Here is an 18,971-nt window from a genome sequence, read left to right as displayed (position 1 = left end):
CATCTTTATAGCCATGGTATATTTGTGAAACTAAAAGCTTAACTATCAACTAACCTATAGACTTCTGTAACAGACATGTTCAAACAAACTTCACAAATATTAGCTAGGGTTACTCATATTTATATTCTTTTCTTCCCACCTCTCTTATTTCAATCACATTTCTTTAGTTCAATTAGCCTTCTTCCTAACACTGCATTATAAAAAAAAAAAAATCTGTACAAAAGCTACAACATAAAGATAATCCAAAGCACTAGTTCTAGGTATCTTCTCTGGAAGGACCTCTTCAATCCCAGTGTACTGCTCCCTGTCTCTGCACTGGGTACTCTCTGTTCTGAAAAGCCAGGAAGCTGTTTGGAGGGGGAAGAAAGAGATAGAAGGAAAGGAATGATTCAAAATCAACCACACTAAATGCATTGTGGTACCCTGGATTGAATCCAGAAAGAGAAAAAGGAAACTAGTGGAAAAAAAAACAGGTGAAACCCAAATGAAGTCCACAGTTAATAATATTGTCCTAACATTAATTTCTCAGTCTTAAATAAACCATGATCAAACAGGTGTTAATACTACAGCAAGTGGGAGAAGGAGATAAGGGAACTCTTTGTGCAAGTTTTCCATAACCTAAAAATTTTTCCAAAATATTTACATAGTTTTAGCCATGGATTTTGATAAGAAAACAGCAACTTTTAAGCAAAATAGAACTGGAAGGAGTTTTAATGTCAGCATCTCTACGAGGTATCATTCCACATCTTCCCCCATCAAGAGCCCGACCGCGCATTATTTATTTATTTTGAGCCTATGAGGCATGAATTTTCCTCGTTGATGGAAGAGGCTGTGGGGGTTTGTGCATTCACATATGCATGTCTAAGTGGTTCTGTGGGTACCTCTTCAGAAATAAAGCTGCAGGAACAACACTGATTCTAAAACTGAGACAATTGGCTACCACGTACTCGGCATTATTTCTCTGCTGAAAACGTTATGTGTATTAGCTTATTTCATGCTCACAACAGCCTTGAAACTTAGGTTTAGTAATTCAAAAGTGAAGAACCAGACTCAGAAAAATAGGTCCTGGGCCCAATTCACAGTGCCTGTCACCTCCAGAGTTCTAGCACTGATCTCTGACTTCAGAGACCATGTGCCAAAAGGCCACTTGATTTTGATCCTTATTCATGATAATAGCAATGTGCTTGAAACTGCATTAAAAAAAAAAAAAAAAGATTGATGCCTGATTTAACAATCTGGTTATCTAGGGTCATTAACTTCCAGTGCCACCACTAACTCACTAGATGATGCTACAGAAGGCATGACACCTCTACAGCTCTCACATTTTTCATCGGTCAGTGGGGGTGACACTTATGATTCTTCAAAACTGTGAGGAGAGTTAAATAAGACAACCTAAGTGACCCAACGCAACACACAGTACATGACAACACACGGTACACACACATTCCTTTCTTTACCGTAGCCCCACGTTTTCATTGCCTTCCTGGTATGTCTAGAAACAGTGGCATTTTTCCATCCTTAAGTTTGTTGTTAGTTATATTTTAGGAGCTAACAGAAAGCTTATCTTTGGGGAAGCTGGGTGGCTCAGTCAGTTAAGCATCTGCCTTCAGCTCAGGTCATGATCTCAGAGTCCTGGGATCGAGCCCTGCATGGGGCTTCCTGCTCAGTGGGGGGCCCGCTTCTTCCTTTGCCTCTACTCCCTGCTGCTAGTGTTCTCTAATAAATAAAATCTTTTAAAAATTAAAAAAAAAGAAACCTGATATTTAATAATAATTATTTATATAATATTGATAGAGCACTAGGCACTGCTCTGTGAAATATAGAGAACCTAAATTTAGATATAAACAAATATATATATGTAAACACAGAATATGGACTGTTGTATAATATGTAACACATACATACGTGCAGACATATATGATAATGTACATATATATTCACATAATTCTCAGAGTAGCCAGATGAAGTAGATACTGGTATCCAATTTTACAGATGAGAAACCCAGGTAGAGAGAAATAGTGACAGCCTCCTAATCCAAAGCTGGTGAGAAGCAGGTCCAGGATTTGAACTCAATCAGGGTGGCTGTTGAGTCCAAGCAGGTAGCTACTACCCACTGTTTTTAAATCTGTTGTCTTGGTGATAACATTTGGTATGGATTTTAAAAGCTGTAACATTATTATACCTAATATATTGTGATGCAATGTGATAGATAGAAAGGCAAGCCAAAAACTCAAGTACCAAAAACTTGGAAGCTGCGTTTCCAATGAGCTGTATATAGCTTTCTGTTCAGCTCAAGCTGAGAACACTCAGACTACCCAATTCCTTTAAAAATGTGGGACACAGCCTTTAATTGATATGACTAATGTAGGAAGTATTTATGAATGTCTCACAGTTGAACCGTCTATGTCCTTATTGACAGAATGCCAATGGAAATCATTACTGACAATGGAGTGACACTGCTGAGTGATGGTTAGAAAACCATATGATGTACCCTAGCCTTGCACTTGATTGAAATGACAGATGTTAAAATGACATTATTCTGATTGCTCTGGGAAATGCATCTGAAAGAGGTCAGGGGTGCAGACAAATTTTGCCTTAGGTCATCATTAACTCAGGTTCATGGAGATAATTTCAAACATAATCAAAAGAATTAACATGGTTTTGTCTGAATCCCCTCGACTTTATATTTTATTGCCTTTTGATGGGGGGATTGTCAGAAGATAGGAAGAATAATGGGGGTGGGGGGTAGGAAGTGCAATTCCAAATTCAGGTATAAAATACTTCATATATTTTTTTAAAATTTTCAGCATAACAGTATTCCTTGTTTTTGCACGATACCCAGTGCTCCATGCAATCCATGCCCTCTCTAATACCCACCACCTGGTTCCCCCAACCTCCCACCCCCCACCCCTTCAAACTTTATATTTTAAACCAATCTTTAGCTTGCAAAGTGCCCACCTGCTGCTTGTGGAGTCCAAAGTCAGCACTTCAACCAGATGACGCTCTGACCATTGTACAGGTGTTTTAATTCAAATGCACAGAATGGATAATTATCATTCCTGATTCATAGTATGTTCTTACTGTCCAAGTGTGTGGCTGCTTTGGCCTTATTTAGTTGCCCATTTATTTTACGTAAAAGAAGCACCTGTAACTCCACTATTCAAGGGGGGGAAAAGGCAAAGTTCTTGACAAGAACCAAAAACCAGCTCCCCTCCCCTCCCCTTAGCCCCCTGAAAATAAACATTGCCTTGAATTCCCTGATCACCAGCCCCTAACTTTCTCTTCGTGTGATTTTTTTATTTCTATATTTACTCCTTAAAAAATTAATATTTTCATATTACTCTTCTTCACCTTATGAGAGGGTCTCATGGCATGGATCATCTTCTGGAACTTCTTCTACTCCATATATTGCTAAGATATGCCTCTATTTATTGCATGACACTGTGCTGCATTTATTTTGAGCTGCTATCGAGTCCTGTGTCCAAAGTTTGTCCATCTACTCTTCCCCTAAGGAATGTAGGCTGCCTCCAGGCTGTTTTTTTTTTTTAAGATTTTATTTATTTGACAAAGAGAGATCACAAGTGGGCAGAGAGGCAAGCAGAGAGAGAGGAGGAAGCAGGCTCCCTGTAGAGCGGAGAGCCCGATGTGAGACTCGATCCCAGGACCCCGAGATCATGACCTGAGCCAAAGGCAGAGGCTCAACCCACTGAGCCACCCAGGTGGCCCTAGGCTGTTTTTAATCCCTGCCCTGAACACTGATGCCACAAATCTTACTCGGCTCTGTGTATGCAAGTGTTTCTCTGGAGTATGTGTGGATTCCTAGGTGTGGAATTGCCAGGTCACAAGTCAGGAGAGTTCAACTTCAGGAACGCTCACTTTCCTAAGTGACTGTGTCAACCTTTATACCCACTCTTTATATACTTTATACCCACTTGATTTAAACTTGCTTTTTCCCCCTGATCATTAGTGATGATGAATGTCTATTCACAAAGAAAGAAGTCACTTTCTAAGTGACAGGAGTAGCAATTTTAGGAACTTAATTTTTTTTAATTTATTTATGAAGGTACCTCGTTAGTGTAGTAGGTAGCATGTCAGTCTCATAAATTTATTTATGGACAGATCTCCGTTTAATAAGAATTAGCCATAAAAGGAAATCTGGTACCCAAGGCAGGGGTAGAGAAGGGAGGAAGAGTCCTACTTTCTAAACAGATCAATCAGGAAATAACTAGAAGGTTCATAGAAATGTCTGTGCTAGATAATACCTTTCCTGAATTCCCTTCTCTTTCACCAGCAGCATAAAAGGTTAGTAGCCTTTTGTGTATTTTTTGTTTTTCTCTGTATCTTGATTTCATGTCTATACGCGAAGAATTCTGAGACAGGTTGAAAATCAGGGTCTCTACAGCTGGGTTGAGCCCCATGCAGAATTCCAAGGCTCTTGGATAGCTAGATCTCCTGAAACAGTATCAGTGTCCTGGGAATTTTAATCTTAAAATGTTTACAACCCACAAATTTTTTGAGCTATGGAACTATTTCATTATATTTTAATTTAGATTAAGAGCCAGCAGAATGTTCTGAAGAGGAGTAAACATTTCTGGATCTGCATGCCAGATGATCTCTTACAACTACCTAGCTCTTCCTATTCTCAAGGCGGGAGTTTCAGATAATACAGACATGAATGAATGTGATGATGTTCCAATAAAACTTTATGTAAACACGTAGTGGGCCAGCTTTGGCCCATGGGCCACAGTTTGCTGACTCCTGTTCAGTTCACCAGAGATTCCAAATATGTTACCAGTTTATCTACTAGCACAGTCACCAGTCTTTTAAAATCATCACTATGTACTGAACATACCCTTTCTGTTATCATCTGCTGCAGTATCTGTATTATAATTTATGTCTCAGGCTATTTCTTTGTAAGTAGCAAGAAAGTTACATTTCAACTTTTCCTAGGATCACTTCAAGTCCAACAAATAAATCGAACCTTGGTGACCACTCAGCAAGTTAAGTACGATTTTGTCCAACGCACAGGTAAAGAAACTGAGGTTCATAGAACTTGAGTATCTTGCTCATGGTCACACTGTGACTGAACAGCCCAGATCAGTATGTGAGCTTGGATTTCCCTTGTCCCAGTGCTAGCCCATCCTTGACTGAAGTGTGCCCCCTGTGTGTACACACTGAAAGAGGAATCAGTGTGGTCTTCATTTGTGGATCCTAATAGCTAGCATCTTGACATCTATTAGAAGTTGTTTTCTTTCTTTCCTTTCTCTTTCTTTCTTTCTTTCTTTCTTTCTTTCTTTCTTTCTTTCTTTCTGTTTCTTTCTTTCTTTCTTTCTTTCTTTCTTTCTTTCTTTCTTTCTTTCTTTCTTTCTTTCTTTCTTTCTTTCTTTCTTTCTTTCTTTCTTTTATATACCCAGTAACTGTCCAAGCCCTTTGCATGCAGCATCTCGTGTATTACTTACTCAATTCTTTATTTTTTTTTTAATATTGATGTTAAACTATCCTGTTGTAAATAGAAGAGGACCTTGGACAGGTACAGGAAGTTGCTCAATATCGTGTAGGTGACAGTTTGCTGAATCAAAAACCCCGGCAGGGGCACCAAAGCTGGCGCCTTGGGCAGCCCAGCCTCGCTGTCTCTCCCACATCAACACATAGTAGGTGAGGAATCCCTCAGGGCAAAATGAAGACACTGCCTTAAAAATGCTGGCCATGTAGCTGTCTGGCTGTGAGCTGTCATCATAGACCTTACCACCATTCATGTCTTCTTGCAACGTATGCTTTTCTTCCAGAGCCATAAAATACCTTATGCTCTAAAGTCCTTGATTTCCATAATCCAGAGTACTTCTTTCTCAGAAACATTGCTAATATTTCCTTTGGAGGGCAGAAAGAAGATGCTTTTGGAGAGATTATAATTTCTGGCGTGACTGTCAAAATACTGCAGAAAGGGTTGTACACAAATTTGCTTTTAGAGAAGGTATGCTTATTTGCTTGAACTCGGAGACATTCATAAATGCCTGCCTGCTTTCTTCCTTCTTTTCTCCCTCTCTATTTCCTCCCTCCCTCCCTCCCACCTTTCCTCTCTTTCTTCCTTCCTTCTCCTTCCTCTTATCTACCCAGCCATCCATCTACCCAGCCATCTATCCATCCAATCGTCCATCTATCCCTAACTCACTCCATCATTCATCATGTGTTTGTTCATACATGAAACATTTGGTGGCTGACAGCTGGGTGTCAGGCACTGAACTCAGATTTTGTCATTGTCCTCAGGAATTATATACAACAAAGCCAAAAGAGGTATAAAAACACTTCGATTTAGTAAAGCCTAGTGCCCAACACATGGTTCACCTCTGAGTTTGCTCAAAGTTCACAACGGCGCGCCCCAGCCCAGACCTACTGAATCACAATCTGCATTTTAAAAATTTGCCTATGTATGCATGTTAAAGCACGAGAAGCCCTGTAAAACAGTATTGTCACAGATATGTCAATAGCCAGTGCCATCATGAGGCACAAGGGTAGCAGAGGTCACTTCTCCCAGTTGGAGTGGGTATTTTAGCAATGTTTCATAGGGGGTGATGCCTGAGCTCAGTCCTATGCCAGGTACAGATGTGTGCCAGGAGGCAAAGAAGTAAAGATAATCTAGGAAAAAGGGAAGCATGAGGCCTGACCTTGGTAAAGTCCTGAAACAACTCAGTGCTCTTGGAAACCACAGGGAAGTCATGGTAAATGAGAGATATCCCAAGACAGTATAGGAATGTATATGTGGGTAATACTGCAGGCAACCACTGGGTCACTTGGGAACTGGGAATCTATTCTTTGGGTCCATGGTTTACTCCCACCTCCAAATGAGAATCTCTTTGGGAATACTAAAATCACAGATACCACTCTGATTTATTTGGCCTGGGGTGAAAAAATGTTTTAAGTCCCTCAGATAATTCAGATGTGTGGAGTGTGTTTGGACCATTACTTAAGGCACTGGGAAGACTGTGACAAGTATTACATAAGAGAACAGGGGGATCTGAACATCCTGTTGGTGTTCTGAAGTCACCCAGGAGAGACAGTGTGGGTGTAAGCCAGGGCAAACCTAAAGTGAGTAGGTAGATGGCGTAACTACAAGGGAGTGGGCTGGGGTCACTCCACAAGGAGCGAGGGGGCGGGGGCAAGGTGAAGAGCTTATGCCCACCAGGACACATCAAGGCACAAATTTGAAACTCAACTTGTCTTGGAGCCAGAGCTAGCCAGAGGATCACCAGTGTACAACTCCTGGTATAATAATGCAATAAGGAAATTAAAAGGTTAAGAAAACAGCATGAATGGACTTTGAAAGTTACCTAGAGTAGCAGAGTAAAGAAGGGAAATGAATTAAATGAATGGTGCTCCCAGTCATAAACATAGGGACCAAGTCAAGGAGGGAAAATGTTGGGGTGGGGGTGGGGGATTGAAGTCCAGTTTAGGGCATGGTGAGTCTGAGGTGCTTGTGGGACTTGAAACAGTTAAATATCCCCTTTGTGCTTTGCTGGAGATCTGGGATTGGAATTAGATTAAGGAGTTGCCAATGTGTAAATGTTGGCTGATACCAAAGGAATGACTGGGAATCTCTTGAAGGGGCAGGTACGCTTAACAGAAGGAAACACCAGCATTTCAGGGGCTGAAGGAAGCCCACAAAAGGCTGAAGGAGAAAGGTCAGTGGGGTGAAGAGCAGCAAGGGGGTTCGTGATGGAGCATGGGCCAAGAACGAAGAGGGAGAGGGGGTCCACTTTCTTCCATGTGTACAAGGGCTTTCTTTGTTACATGCTTTCTTAATATTGTACTTAATATGAGAGATACAGCCTAATTAGCTGATTATAATATCCTCCAATCTGGAATACTCCAAGACCCAAAGAACTGTATAGTAAAAACCAAAGACTGACCTACCATGAACTTCCCCAATACCTCCTCCATACCATTCCTTACAAATGGATGCCAGATCCCAATTTAACACTATTGATGACATGCCATTTCCCTACAAAAGAGCTCTTTTAGGTTATGCAAAAATCTACAAACCTAAAAGGTGTAACAGTTATTGGACACTAATGGACATATGACACTAGACACTGTGGATGACAAGCCTGGCTCATTTGGACACTCATAACTCCATGTACTAGGCATTAGGGATATCAAGAAGAGTGAAACTGGGTTTCAGATCCTTAAGGAATGCATAACCTAGTGATGGATCACCAAGACCTTCCATATAATATGTCAAGTGCAGTAATGACATGCACTTGTGTGATGACAGCTGCCTGGCCTTGCCTGACCTCATCTGACCTTGTCTGAGTTTCTGGCAGTGGCAAACATCAAAAGCTTTCTGGAGGACATTTTGCCTGAGCTGAGTGATTGGGGGAGATGGAATAAGGCAAAGGAAAGAGGGCAAAGGTCTTCTAGGCAGAGGGAAGGAGGGAATGAGATGAGCATTGAGGGCTATGTGTGCAATGAAGGGCAGTCTGATATCAATGGGAGGCTCACTTGGCTGACCAAGAAATAGGAGGAAATAGTCCACTGGACCATATGAGGTGTTAGGCCAAGAAGCTGGGATTATCAAATGTCTCAATCTTAGTACCCTTGTTCCCACAAAAGCTAATGCAGAAACCTGTTAAGTGGAGGAAAGACAGAAGTTTCACATTAACACACCCATAGTGCAATGCTATAATTTTTATTATTGGTCAATTTTTGAGGTGTCTGTGGAAGATGAACTTAAAGGGGCAAGACCAGAAGGAAGGAAATCAATTAGGCTGCTGTTGAAACTTTTCTGGAGACAAAGGATGAAGTTCTTAACTAGGAGAACTGTAAGAAGGCCAGGAGAGAGGGGAGGTCACCAAATAAACATGGCGGGTGGGGGGACAGGACTTTATGACTGATTGGATATAGCAACTGGGAAGCAAAGAGGAGTCACAGAAGACGTCCACATTTGATTCAAGCAAATAAATATGAAATGCAGCCTAGAAAAACTTCTAAGCGAGTCAGCAAGACAAATGTGCATAGAAAGAACATAAAGCAGGGCATCATGGGACGGCTGTGACAAAAGTGAGAAAGAGCATCATTTTTCTTCACAGAAAAAAGAGAAATACACTAGCATTTGCTTTGGAGAGCTGAATGAAAGCAAAAAGGCGAAAAGGCAAAAAAACAAAACAAAACAAAAAAACAACCCAAAAACCAAAACCTTGAAACAGGGTTCCCTCATTTTATTTTATAACCATGTAGCTTCAAGCTCTACACTCTAATGAAGAGGGTGAAATAGGTTCAAAATCCTCAGACTGTTGGCTTCCAAGAGTCATGTGCAAACTTTCATTCTGATTAATATAATTGAAGTGTTAAATGTGTATCTGCTAAATTGCAATCAAATCAGTAAAATGTTATTCAATTTTTGAGCCCATCTGTCAGAAGTTCGATGGGTAATCTGCCAACGGTGAATTGAATTGACACAGTTTACGTGCACATATGACTGTTTAATAAACAGGTAAACTGAGACATTGAAAAATTCAATCCCTTGATGAGGGAGAGTCAATAGTTGACTATCAAATAGACCACCAAGGTCTCTAATAAACCGACCTGATGTCGTCCCTGGTGACTCCTTTGTAAGGCAGAACAGATTTAATTAAGTTCTAAATCAACATATTGAAAGGCACCTAGGTAGGTAATAAAAAATTCACTACTTCATTCTATCCTAATTCACAACAAACATAGATATGGACTCAAAAAAATCTTGAGACTCTCCATAGGGTCCGTTCTGCCGAATATAAAACATAGTTTCCAGCACAGTATGTTATGAATGAAGAATTCCTGTCCATGTGTCTATTTTTCCAAGCCAGACAGGTCAGCAGTAAACCCCCCACCCGACCTTCCAATTCTTCTTCCCCCTCATCTCCGCTTCCTCCTCCTCATCCCATCCACATCTCCAACTCCTCTTCATGCCCCTTGGCATCCAGTCTTTAAAACAGGGACACAGGGAAGTACTCTGACCCCTCTGAGAAAATAGCATTTGCACCATTATTCAATGATAAACATCAATAAGTAGTCACTGAGTTCCCCTCCATGCCAGGAAGATAATGATGAAAAATCCAGTCAGGACCCTGCCTATGGGGAGCTTACAGCCTAGTGTGGGAAAAAACACTCAAAGTAAATGTATTAAATGCTATGAAAGGAGGCGTGCAGGGCATCAGGAAAGCCCACCGCACAGGTGCCTGGCCCAGACCTACTGGGAGGGGTGTGGGTATGTACGCATGAGAAACTTCTGAAAGGGACAGCGTTCCCTCAATTATCCAGAAAGCAAGACATAAATGAGAATGAACAATTACAAACATACGTGGTGGTGGATTCCCACCCTGGCCCCACAGCAGAAACCTTCTGAAGAACTTGACAATTTTAAAATGCCCCGGTCCCGTGCCACTTCTATCAGAATCCCTGGGATGGGACACAAGCATCAATGCTTCAGAAATGCCTTCAGCGGGGCACCTGGGTGGCTCAGTGGATTAAAGCCTCTGCCTTCAGCTCAGGTCATGATCTCAGGGTCCTGGGATCGAGCCCCCCAGCGGGCTCCCTGCTCAGTGGGGAGCCTGCTTCCTCCTCTCTCTCTCTCTCTCTCTGCCTGCCTCTCTGCCTACTTGTGATCTCTGTCAAATAAATAAATAATCTTAAAAAAAAAAAAGAAATTCCTTCAGCGATGCCACTGTACAGACACACAGACTGAGGCAAAGGCAAAGAAGAATTTCTAAATGAAGTACTGCCAGTCACTTACTCTCGGAATTAATTTTTCTCTTCAGAATGCTACTAGAATTCTCTAGGAGTTTTAAATCATTAAGACATTTAAAGTGAACATGCCAACATGCAAAGCAATAAAAAGGAGAGAGAGAACACAAGCCCAGGACCCTAACTTAGGTTGACCAACACACACACACACACACACACACACACACACACACGGCACTGTTTTTATGAAATAATGCATCTTTTCTTCAGGACGCATTCAAATTTTTTACTCCACTGTCACGATCAGTTTCAATTCCTATTTGAAGAGATTATACTACCAGACCTAAACATTTTCCACATAGATTTGATGATACTACTCTCAAGAGAGGTTTGAGGTTTTGTTGGTTTTACAGTAATAATTACTATTATTTTCATTAAAGTCTCTTCACAAAAGAACCAAAGTGTTAGGTGTAAGGGAAGTTCTGAAGTTCTGGTTTGTTCCCTCAGGTGAGAGAAGAATGAAACAGCGCAAGAGGACCTGCTATGTGCCAAGAACTGTGAAGGGCGTTTTTAAAACGTGACCGCATTCAGTCCTCCAACTCTGAAATATACATTATTATTCTTGCTTGCAGATAAAGAAACCAAGGCTCAGAGGGTAAAGTGACTTGCCTTGGGTCACACTCACGGGCAGGGCTGCCTACTGCTGTAGCCCACACTGTGTGCCCTGGTCGGGGTAGCATGGCAGGGTGGGCCCTCGGATGGGGGCGCTGTCCACCACTGCAGACAGGTGGAATTCAGACAAAATGACAACCTTCTCAAAAACCAACTTTGCTGCTTAATAAAGTGCCTTTCTTATCAGTTCACATACCTTTTAACTGACAGCTCTTTAAGCGCAAAGGAACACATGCCTAAAATTCAGAAACAATTGTCATCCTTATTTAACTTATGGGAGTGGGGAAGGTGACATTAACCTATTTAGACTTTCTGAGCCCCCAAAGAAATCTAACACGAGAGACCCGAACGTCTGAATCACACGAATGGACACTGCAACAACCATTTTAATCTGATATCTTTAAAGCTATTGCTAAGTACTACCGTTAAATCATAAAAAAAAAAAAAAAAATGGGGGCGCCTGGGTGGCTCAGTGGGTTAAGCCTCTGCCTTCAGCTCAGGTCATGATCTCAGGGTTCTGGGATCGAGTCCCGCATCAGGCTCTCTGCTCACAGGGAGCCTGCTTCCCCCTCTCTCTCTGCCTGCCTCTCTGCCTACTTGTGATCTCTCTCTGTCAAATAAATAAATAAAATCTAAAAAAAAAAAAATGTTTTAGACAGCTGAAGATTATAGACAGAGCTGGAAAATGTTCAGACAATGTGAGGGCTGGTAGTTATGACCTACCTAGGAGTAGGGAAAAGGCAAACCAATTGCCGAGTCTATTTAAGAAATATCTATTACTTGAATCTTTAAATTTTGTTACGTTAATACGCCTATCACACTATGCTTTGTTCTACAAATGACTTGCAGGACTCGTGGCTTGCTTCTAGAAAATGTAGGCTTTCTTAGTTTATCATTTGTGTGCCAGTTTTATTGCTGTGTACATTTTCCCTCAACCTAATTTTCCTTCTTTTTTAAAAGATTTTATTTATTTATTTGAGAGTGAGAGAGAGAGAGAGAAAGGAAGATACAGAGAAAGAGAGAGAGAGCGTGTGTGTGTGTGTGTGTGTGTGTGTGTGTGTGTGTGTATGCATGAGCAGTGTGGGGGAGAGGGGCAGAGGGAGAGGAAGACTCCCTGCTGAGCAAGGAGCCCAGAACCCTGACCTGAGCGGAAAGTAGACGTTTAACTGACTGAGCCTCCCAGGTGCCCCCATTTTCCTTATTTCAAATTAATCTTGTTTTTATGGAGTGTATGCATCCTTTCTGTCACAAAGAGAGTATATGGGAATAAAACAAAATTTATACAGATTATCTACTTGGATGCCATAGTAAATAAGATCCTATAGCTAAATTTTCAGTAAGTATTTCCTAACCAGTCATTCTTTAAAAACCAAATTATTTACTATGAGTGGCATAAGGGGAGGAGAGAAGCAGGCTTGGTAAAGGGCAGGAACTAAGGCATCTGCGGAAGACCAAGAGGCAGGAGGCAGTGAAATGGTCTTTTCAACAAGAATAGTCTGGCCAGGACAGACAGATGTCAGCATGGAAGGGTGGCTGCAGGATACCCACCGCCACTAGACACTGTTTTCCCTGGACATGACACTACCGATTGCATGAATTCAAATCAGCCCTGTGCCTTTTTGGGATTCACTCAAAACAGGACGTCCTACGTAAGACCAATGCCGTGTACTCACCTTCCAGTTGCCTTAGGTGGGAGAAAGGGGTACCCCTGCCCCAAGTGGGGAATTCTGCTGGTGAACGCTGTTGCCACCAGGTTCACTCCGTTTGGGGGAGTGCCAGGGCTCCATGAGTGGGTTAGCATTTTCAATATTACTGCAGAATTGCAGCTTCCTCTGGCTGGACGCAGACTTCTGAATTCCATCAAGAGTCACACCTTCTGACATTCTCGGGAACAGGAAGATGCTGGACAGCCAGAAAATTGATCAATCTCACTACAAGACTTGAATGAGATCAGCCAAAAAGTCCTCTTAGCTCATAGGTATCTAAGCAAGATGGATAGTTACATGTAATACAATGTAATTTGGGGAATAAAAACCCACCTCTGCTGGACAGGAACCAAAGAGCTGGAGGGCCCGTGGCTAAAGATTCTGTCAAATACTTATTAACTGTCATCTCAAAGCTTCGACTGAGGCTCTGTGTATTTGGAGAAGAGGTCATTGAGGAGTAGGTGGTTTAGCCGTGTATGGAAAACTACTCTCTCCACGAATGGAGTTCAGGCTGCAGTATCTCTGGGAATTCATGTGTGTCCCGGGGAACTCCAGAGATCTGTGTGTGTGTTGAGTCTGACTGCTCTAGGGGTGCCTGGTGTAACCACAGCAGAGATATCTAAGAGATATCTAAGCAGGAGTGTCCTTAAAACTTCTGTCTCTTGCATAGAGCTCACAAGAACACTTGTCATCAACCAAGGTATCTTCAACGCATGCGCCCTTGATAAAAGGATCCCATGCAGGGGTGCCACTGGCCGAAGTTTTCAGGAAACAAAGCTATCTCCAGTAACAAGGGCTCTAGGTAGGGTACCCTAGTGAAGCCACCGGCCTTATGGGCACTGTAGATCCAATGAAAGCTGTTCAGAACTCCCTTGTCCTTTGCCGTCCTCTACTGAACGGGCTCAAGGATGTACATATCATCTTCCCAGCTGTCAGCGTGGCCAGGGGTGATCATGAATCAGAGCCCTGGCCAGTAAGTACCTGCCACGCCCTGGGATGAATGTTCCTCGCCAAATAAAATGAAAATGTGTGCTTGATGACCTCACTTCTCTCACCATTTCTCTTTCTTCCTACCTGGAGCCAGGACTCAATACTTTTAATTGCAGCAACCATCTTGCATGTCTGGGAACAAGAGTCACGAGATGTGGATGACCGAGTAGGAAGTTCTAATAAGCCTAGCGGACGAATCGCACCATCAGGCCACTGACCCACTCCTGGGCTATTTACCCTCAGATGTCATGTCACATGAAGAATATTGGCCCTGACATGTTTAAGCTTCTGAGTAGGGAATTTTGTTACTTGCAACAAAATGCAATCGTAACTGTGCAGCGTCTCTAGGTTTTTCTAACACGGGTGACTCCTATGACGGTAATGTCCCTGGCAACGGCTCAGGAGCATATGTATTTTAAAGAGAGAATGTGTGTGCACTAATAAGGGGAGGAGCAGAGGGAGAGAATCTTCAAGCAGACTCCCCACTGAGCGCCCCTTATTATGTCTCATCCGGCTTGTCTTGAGCAGCTCCCAATTGTAAACTTGAAAACAAGGAGAAAGAAAGTAAAAGCTAGTGGGGTGCCTGGGTGGCTCAGTGGGTATGGTGTCTAATACTAGACTTCAGCTCAGGTCATGATTTCACAGTCAGGAGACTGAGGCCCCCATCGGGCTCTACGCTGGTATGGAGCCTGCTTAAGAGTCTCCCTCTCTGGCCCTCCCCACCCCTGCACACATGCTCTCTAAAAAAAAGAGAGAGAGAGAGAAAACTTTTTTCTTTCAGTTTTTTGTATTTATACAAATTATTTTTAATTACACAAACTATACAATTAAAATATAGTGATAAATTTAGTTCCACTGACAGTGAAAATTTTTCAAATTGTTTTTCTTAACATTAATCACGCTTTCAGACTGCAGCACATTACTCTAAAACAATAATTTCATTCTTTTCATATTATACCCTCTTAAAACTTTATTTTCTCCCTGAACTTGGTCAAAAGTTATGATCAAAACTATTTGCAGAAATCTGGTCTAACTTTAACGATGCAATTTTTCCAACAGCTGAGACATAGAAAATATGAATCAAGCCTTGCCATTTAGAAAAAAATGAATGCACTTTTACATGTTTTTCAATTCCTGTACTTCTAGTTTTATTTGATCAAAATGTTTCCCCTTATAACACCTTGTAGTCTTAATGCCTGTTTGCAGTGGCTTTCAAATGGGAAAATTCTGTGGTCTTCTCTTGGAAACACAAAAGATTCCTGAGTGTCAGTCTATATAGACCTAAGTGCAGAATGGCTTCTCTGTCAGAAGGCTGCTGTTCAATACTTAGAGTATACAATGAGAAAACGTTAAAGGAATTAATTGTCCTTGTTTTTTTGTTTTCATTTTTAATGATGTACTTGTTATTTTAGAACAATCTGACTTCATTAAACAGAGTGTCAAAAACTCAATTCATTGTGTGCCTTAATTCATTACAGCTTATAAATAATCAAGGCCACGTCCAACATGGATATATAGTAGGACATATGTATAATTTCCTTCTAAGTTGAAATTTCTTAGACACTCACTGCAAAGAAGACTGGAGTCTCTGTTTGGAAGTTGAATTTGGCAGATACATCTGCTAACATTTGCTATCAACAAAGGCCGCTGTTAAGTATTAAATTTAAAAGAGTCATCCTCAATTTTTATCTCCAACCGTACTGATATATGTCGTTCTTTTAACAGTGTTTTATTTGTTTCAACGAAGAAAAGAGAAAACAGGAAATACATCCCACTATATTTCAGGTTTTAGGATTCAGGTACAATTTCCAAATTTTATAAAATTAGCTCCACATTATTAATGTCTCCTTCATGTTACAGACCACAGAGCCTTCTCGTGCTTAGAACACATGGAGGAAACAAAGGGAAAGAAACACGTCGAGGCTGAAGGTATTACACGAATAGCACAGATGTACCTGTGAGACCAAGCACAACAAATAGAGCTGAAAACCTAGTTGGGAATTTGTTCCCAAAACTGACTCTGGCTTTCAAATTCCAAAAACTTATCTGTTCTTAAATCTTCCAAGGTGGTTCACCTACAGGGGCTCCATGAGAAAGAAATCCATTTACCAACTGTAAAACAGTATTAAGAAGTGTCCAAATGGAGTTGCTATTGACTTCTGAGCTTCTCTACAAACTTAGTATCCCTAATCAAAGATAGGAAAAGACTACCATATTAGGGATATGTTCATAAAGAATATGTCCATAAAGACAAGAATGGTAGTAAAACAAGAAAATATCAAGAACAGAGGCCCAAAAGTAAAATTCCTGGATCCAAACTTAGCTATAATATAATGGTTCTCAACCATGGTCAAGATCAAGAACTGAGCAACAGAGGGGCACTTATTTAAAATGTAAATTCTGGGGCACCTGGCTTGGGTCATGATCTCAGGGTCCTGGGATCGAGCCCTGCATCAGGCTCTCTGCTCTGTGGGGAGCCTGCTTCCCCCTCTTCTCTGCCTGCCTCTCTGCCTACTTGTGATCTCTCTCTGTCAAATAAATAAAAAATCTTTAAAAAAAAAAATAAATAAAATGTAAATTCTTTGGCCCAACTCCAAACCTACTTAACTAGAAACTATAGAGATGGTGACCAGAAACCTGTTTTAGCAAACTCTTCACATGATTCTGGTCCTTTTTAGGGTTTAAAAAGCACTGATCTAGTACTTATCAGCTATACATGATCCTGACCATGACAATAATTTTGAATCTTGGTTTTCTCACTTATGAAAGTGTAGGGAGAGCAGTACATTACAGTTTCTTTCTCTCTCTTTCCTTCCCCTCTCTCTCTAACAGTAAGAGATCAATGAGTTTTAGCTCTAGATAAGCCACTATGGGTTTCAAGATAACAATGTTTTTAAGTTATTACTTTGCATAGATTGGTGTGATGACGTATTTCTTTTCTGTACACAGTGATTTCACATATATTATGTCATTTTACCCTCATTTATGCCCTTGAGATAGGAGAGGTAGGAATTAGTCTTCTTTCCATCTATATCCAATAAATATTTATTAATTACCCAGCCACCATGTGCCCAGCTGTGTACTACAGGCTAGGATAGGATACGAACGAGATAAAGAAGGCCCTACTCTCCAGGAGTTGACATTCTCTTTTTAATTCCACTCAACCAATAAAATACATAGTTCCTCATAAAACTAGTAATAGCAGTGAAAGGGCTTATTGGAAATACAGATTCTTTGGCCAGACTTCCTAAGAATTAGATTCATTTGTATTAAGCTGGAGCCCTGGAATCTAAAGCACTGAATCTTTACCAGATGATACAAATGCATGTGGTCCAGGAAAAGCATAGAGGAAAGCCAACCAAGCACATGTATCCACGTGTGTTAGAACAAATCCTGATGAAGCAGGATGAGTCTCATCATGGGAGGAATTCAGGATCATATGGGAGGAGACCATGCCATGACTAAAGGATCTCTATCAGGCTGATCTCCAAGGATTACATATCAGTGGTTTAAAAACAACCAAGACAGAAATGCAGAAAGTGATTTTTGTCTTTGTTACTCAGGGTTTCTGACTTCTGAAGGCCACCATCTTGAATGGTGCCAACCGCTATGACAAAAAGCAGACAAAGCTCTGAGGGCTTTGCACCAACAACTAAAGGTGTGGGTAGGAAACAAAACGTGCTCCTTCCTTTAACAAATGCCCATCCAGTATTGAACATGTGACTCCTTTAATCTACGTAGGGGCTGATAAATTCAATCATACCCAAAGAATTAGACAAGAACTGGGAAATTGATGAATAGCGTCATCTTGAAATCATCTTGGCCATGACAAAACTGAGTTTTAGGAATAAATAACTTCCTCAGAGTAAGAGTCAGTAAATACCTTGAGAAAGTTTCATTCTCCAGTGTTTCCTATAGCATCCATTACAAATGAAATGAAAACTCCAGCCCATCTCTAAGGGCTCTCTTAGGACCCTGAATGAATTCAATACATTCACTTTTTGTGAACCCTGTTTTAGGTGCTGAGGGTTCAAAGATGAGTAAGACATCAATCCTGTCTCCAAAGAACACACACTCCTCTGGAAGAGACAGTCACGGCAGAGTAAATGTAGGACACCTCGAACTGTAATGAGTAATGATCCAGAAGGATGAATATGAGAGCTAAGTGGTATCAAACCACAGTAGGGAAAATTAATTCTGCAGGGTGAGTAAGGGAAGGGTCACAGAAGACTCCATATTTGATGTGAACCTGGAGGATTAAGCAGAGTTTTGCTTTAGGAAGAAAGGAGAAGAACACTCCAGGCAGAGCTTACAGAAAGGATATACAGCTGAAGGCCTTATTTTAGGAGTTGGGAGGAGCCCTGGATAGTGTTTCTTTAAGGGTTCCTAAGGTCAAGAGTGTCAGAAACATTCAAAGTACTTTGGAATTTCAGAGTGAAGGACCTATGCCAAGGAATTTTTCCTTTTCTTTTCCCAAGTTGAGATGCTGATTAAAATTTTTGAGTAGCATAGTAATATTTGGGTTAGAGAAAAAATTGAGGCAATATGAAAAGAATGGAGCCAGAAAGAATTTAAAATGATGATTCTAGGCTTGATCAAAAAATCATAGTAAATACAGGGGCTCTGGTTATCTGGACCAGTAATCCTAAAATCACAAATGATCTTCTAAGACAGAAATTAATATCAACCAAAGAGACCATGAACATGGATAGAAAGGGACATAAAAGGTCGATCCAAGAACCAGCTGCACAAATGTCTGAGGTCTCAGAAGCTCAGACATGAGGGTAAAGGAGGGCAGGTAAGGTGGTCTAGAATACTCATGAGCCCATTAGAATGTTCCAAATAACCTCTGTATTATAGGATTTGAACTGGACAACCTCCAGACTA

Source organism: Lutra lutra, chromosome 5, assembly GCF_902655055.1.
Source record: "Lutra lutra chromosome 5, mLutLut1.2, whole genome shotgun sequence".
Taxonomy (NCBI): domain Eukaryota; kingdom Metazoa; phylum Chordata; class Mammalia; order Carnivora; family Mustelidae; genus Lutra; species Lutra lutra.
This window is presented reverse-complemented; position numbering follows the sequence as displayed.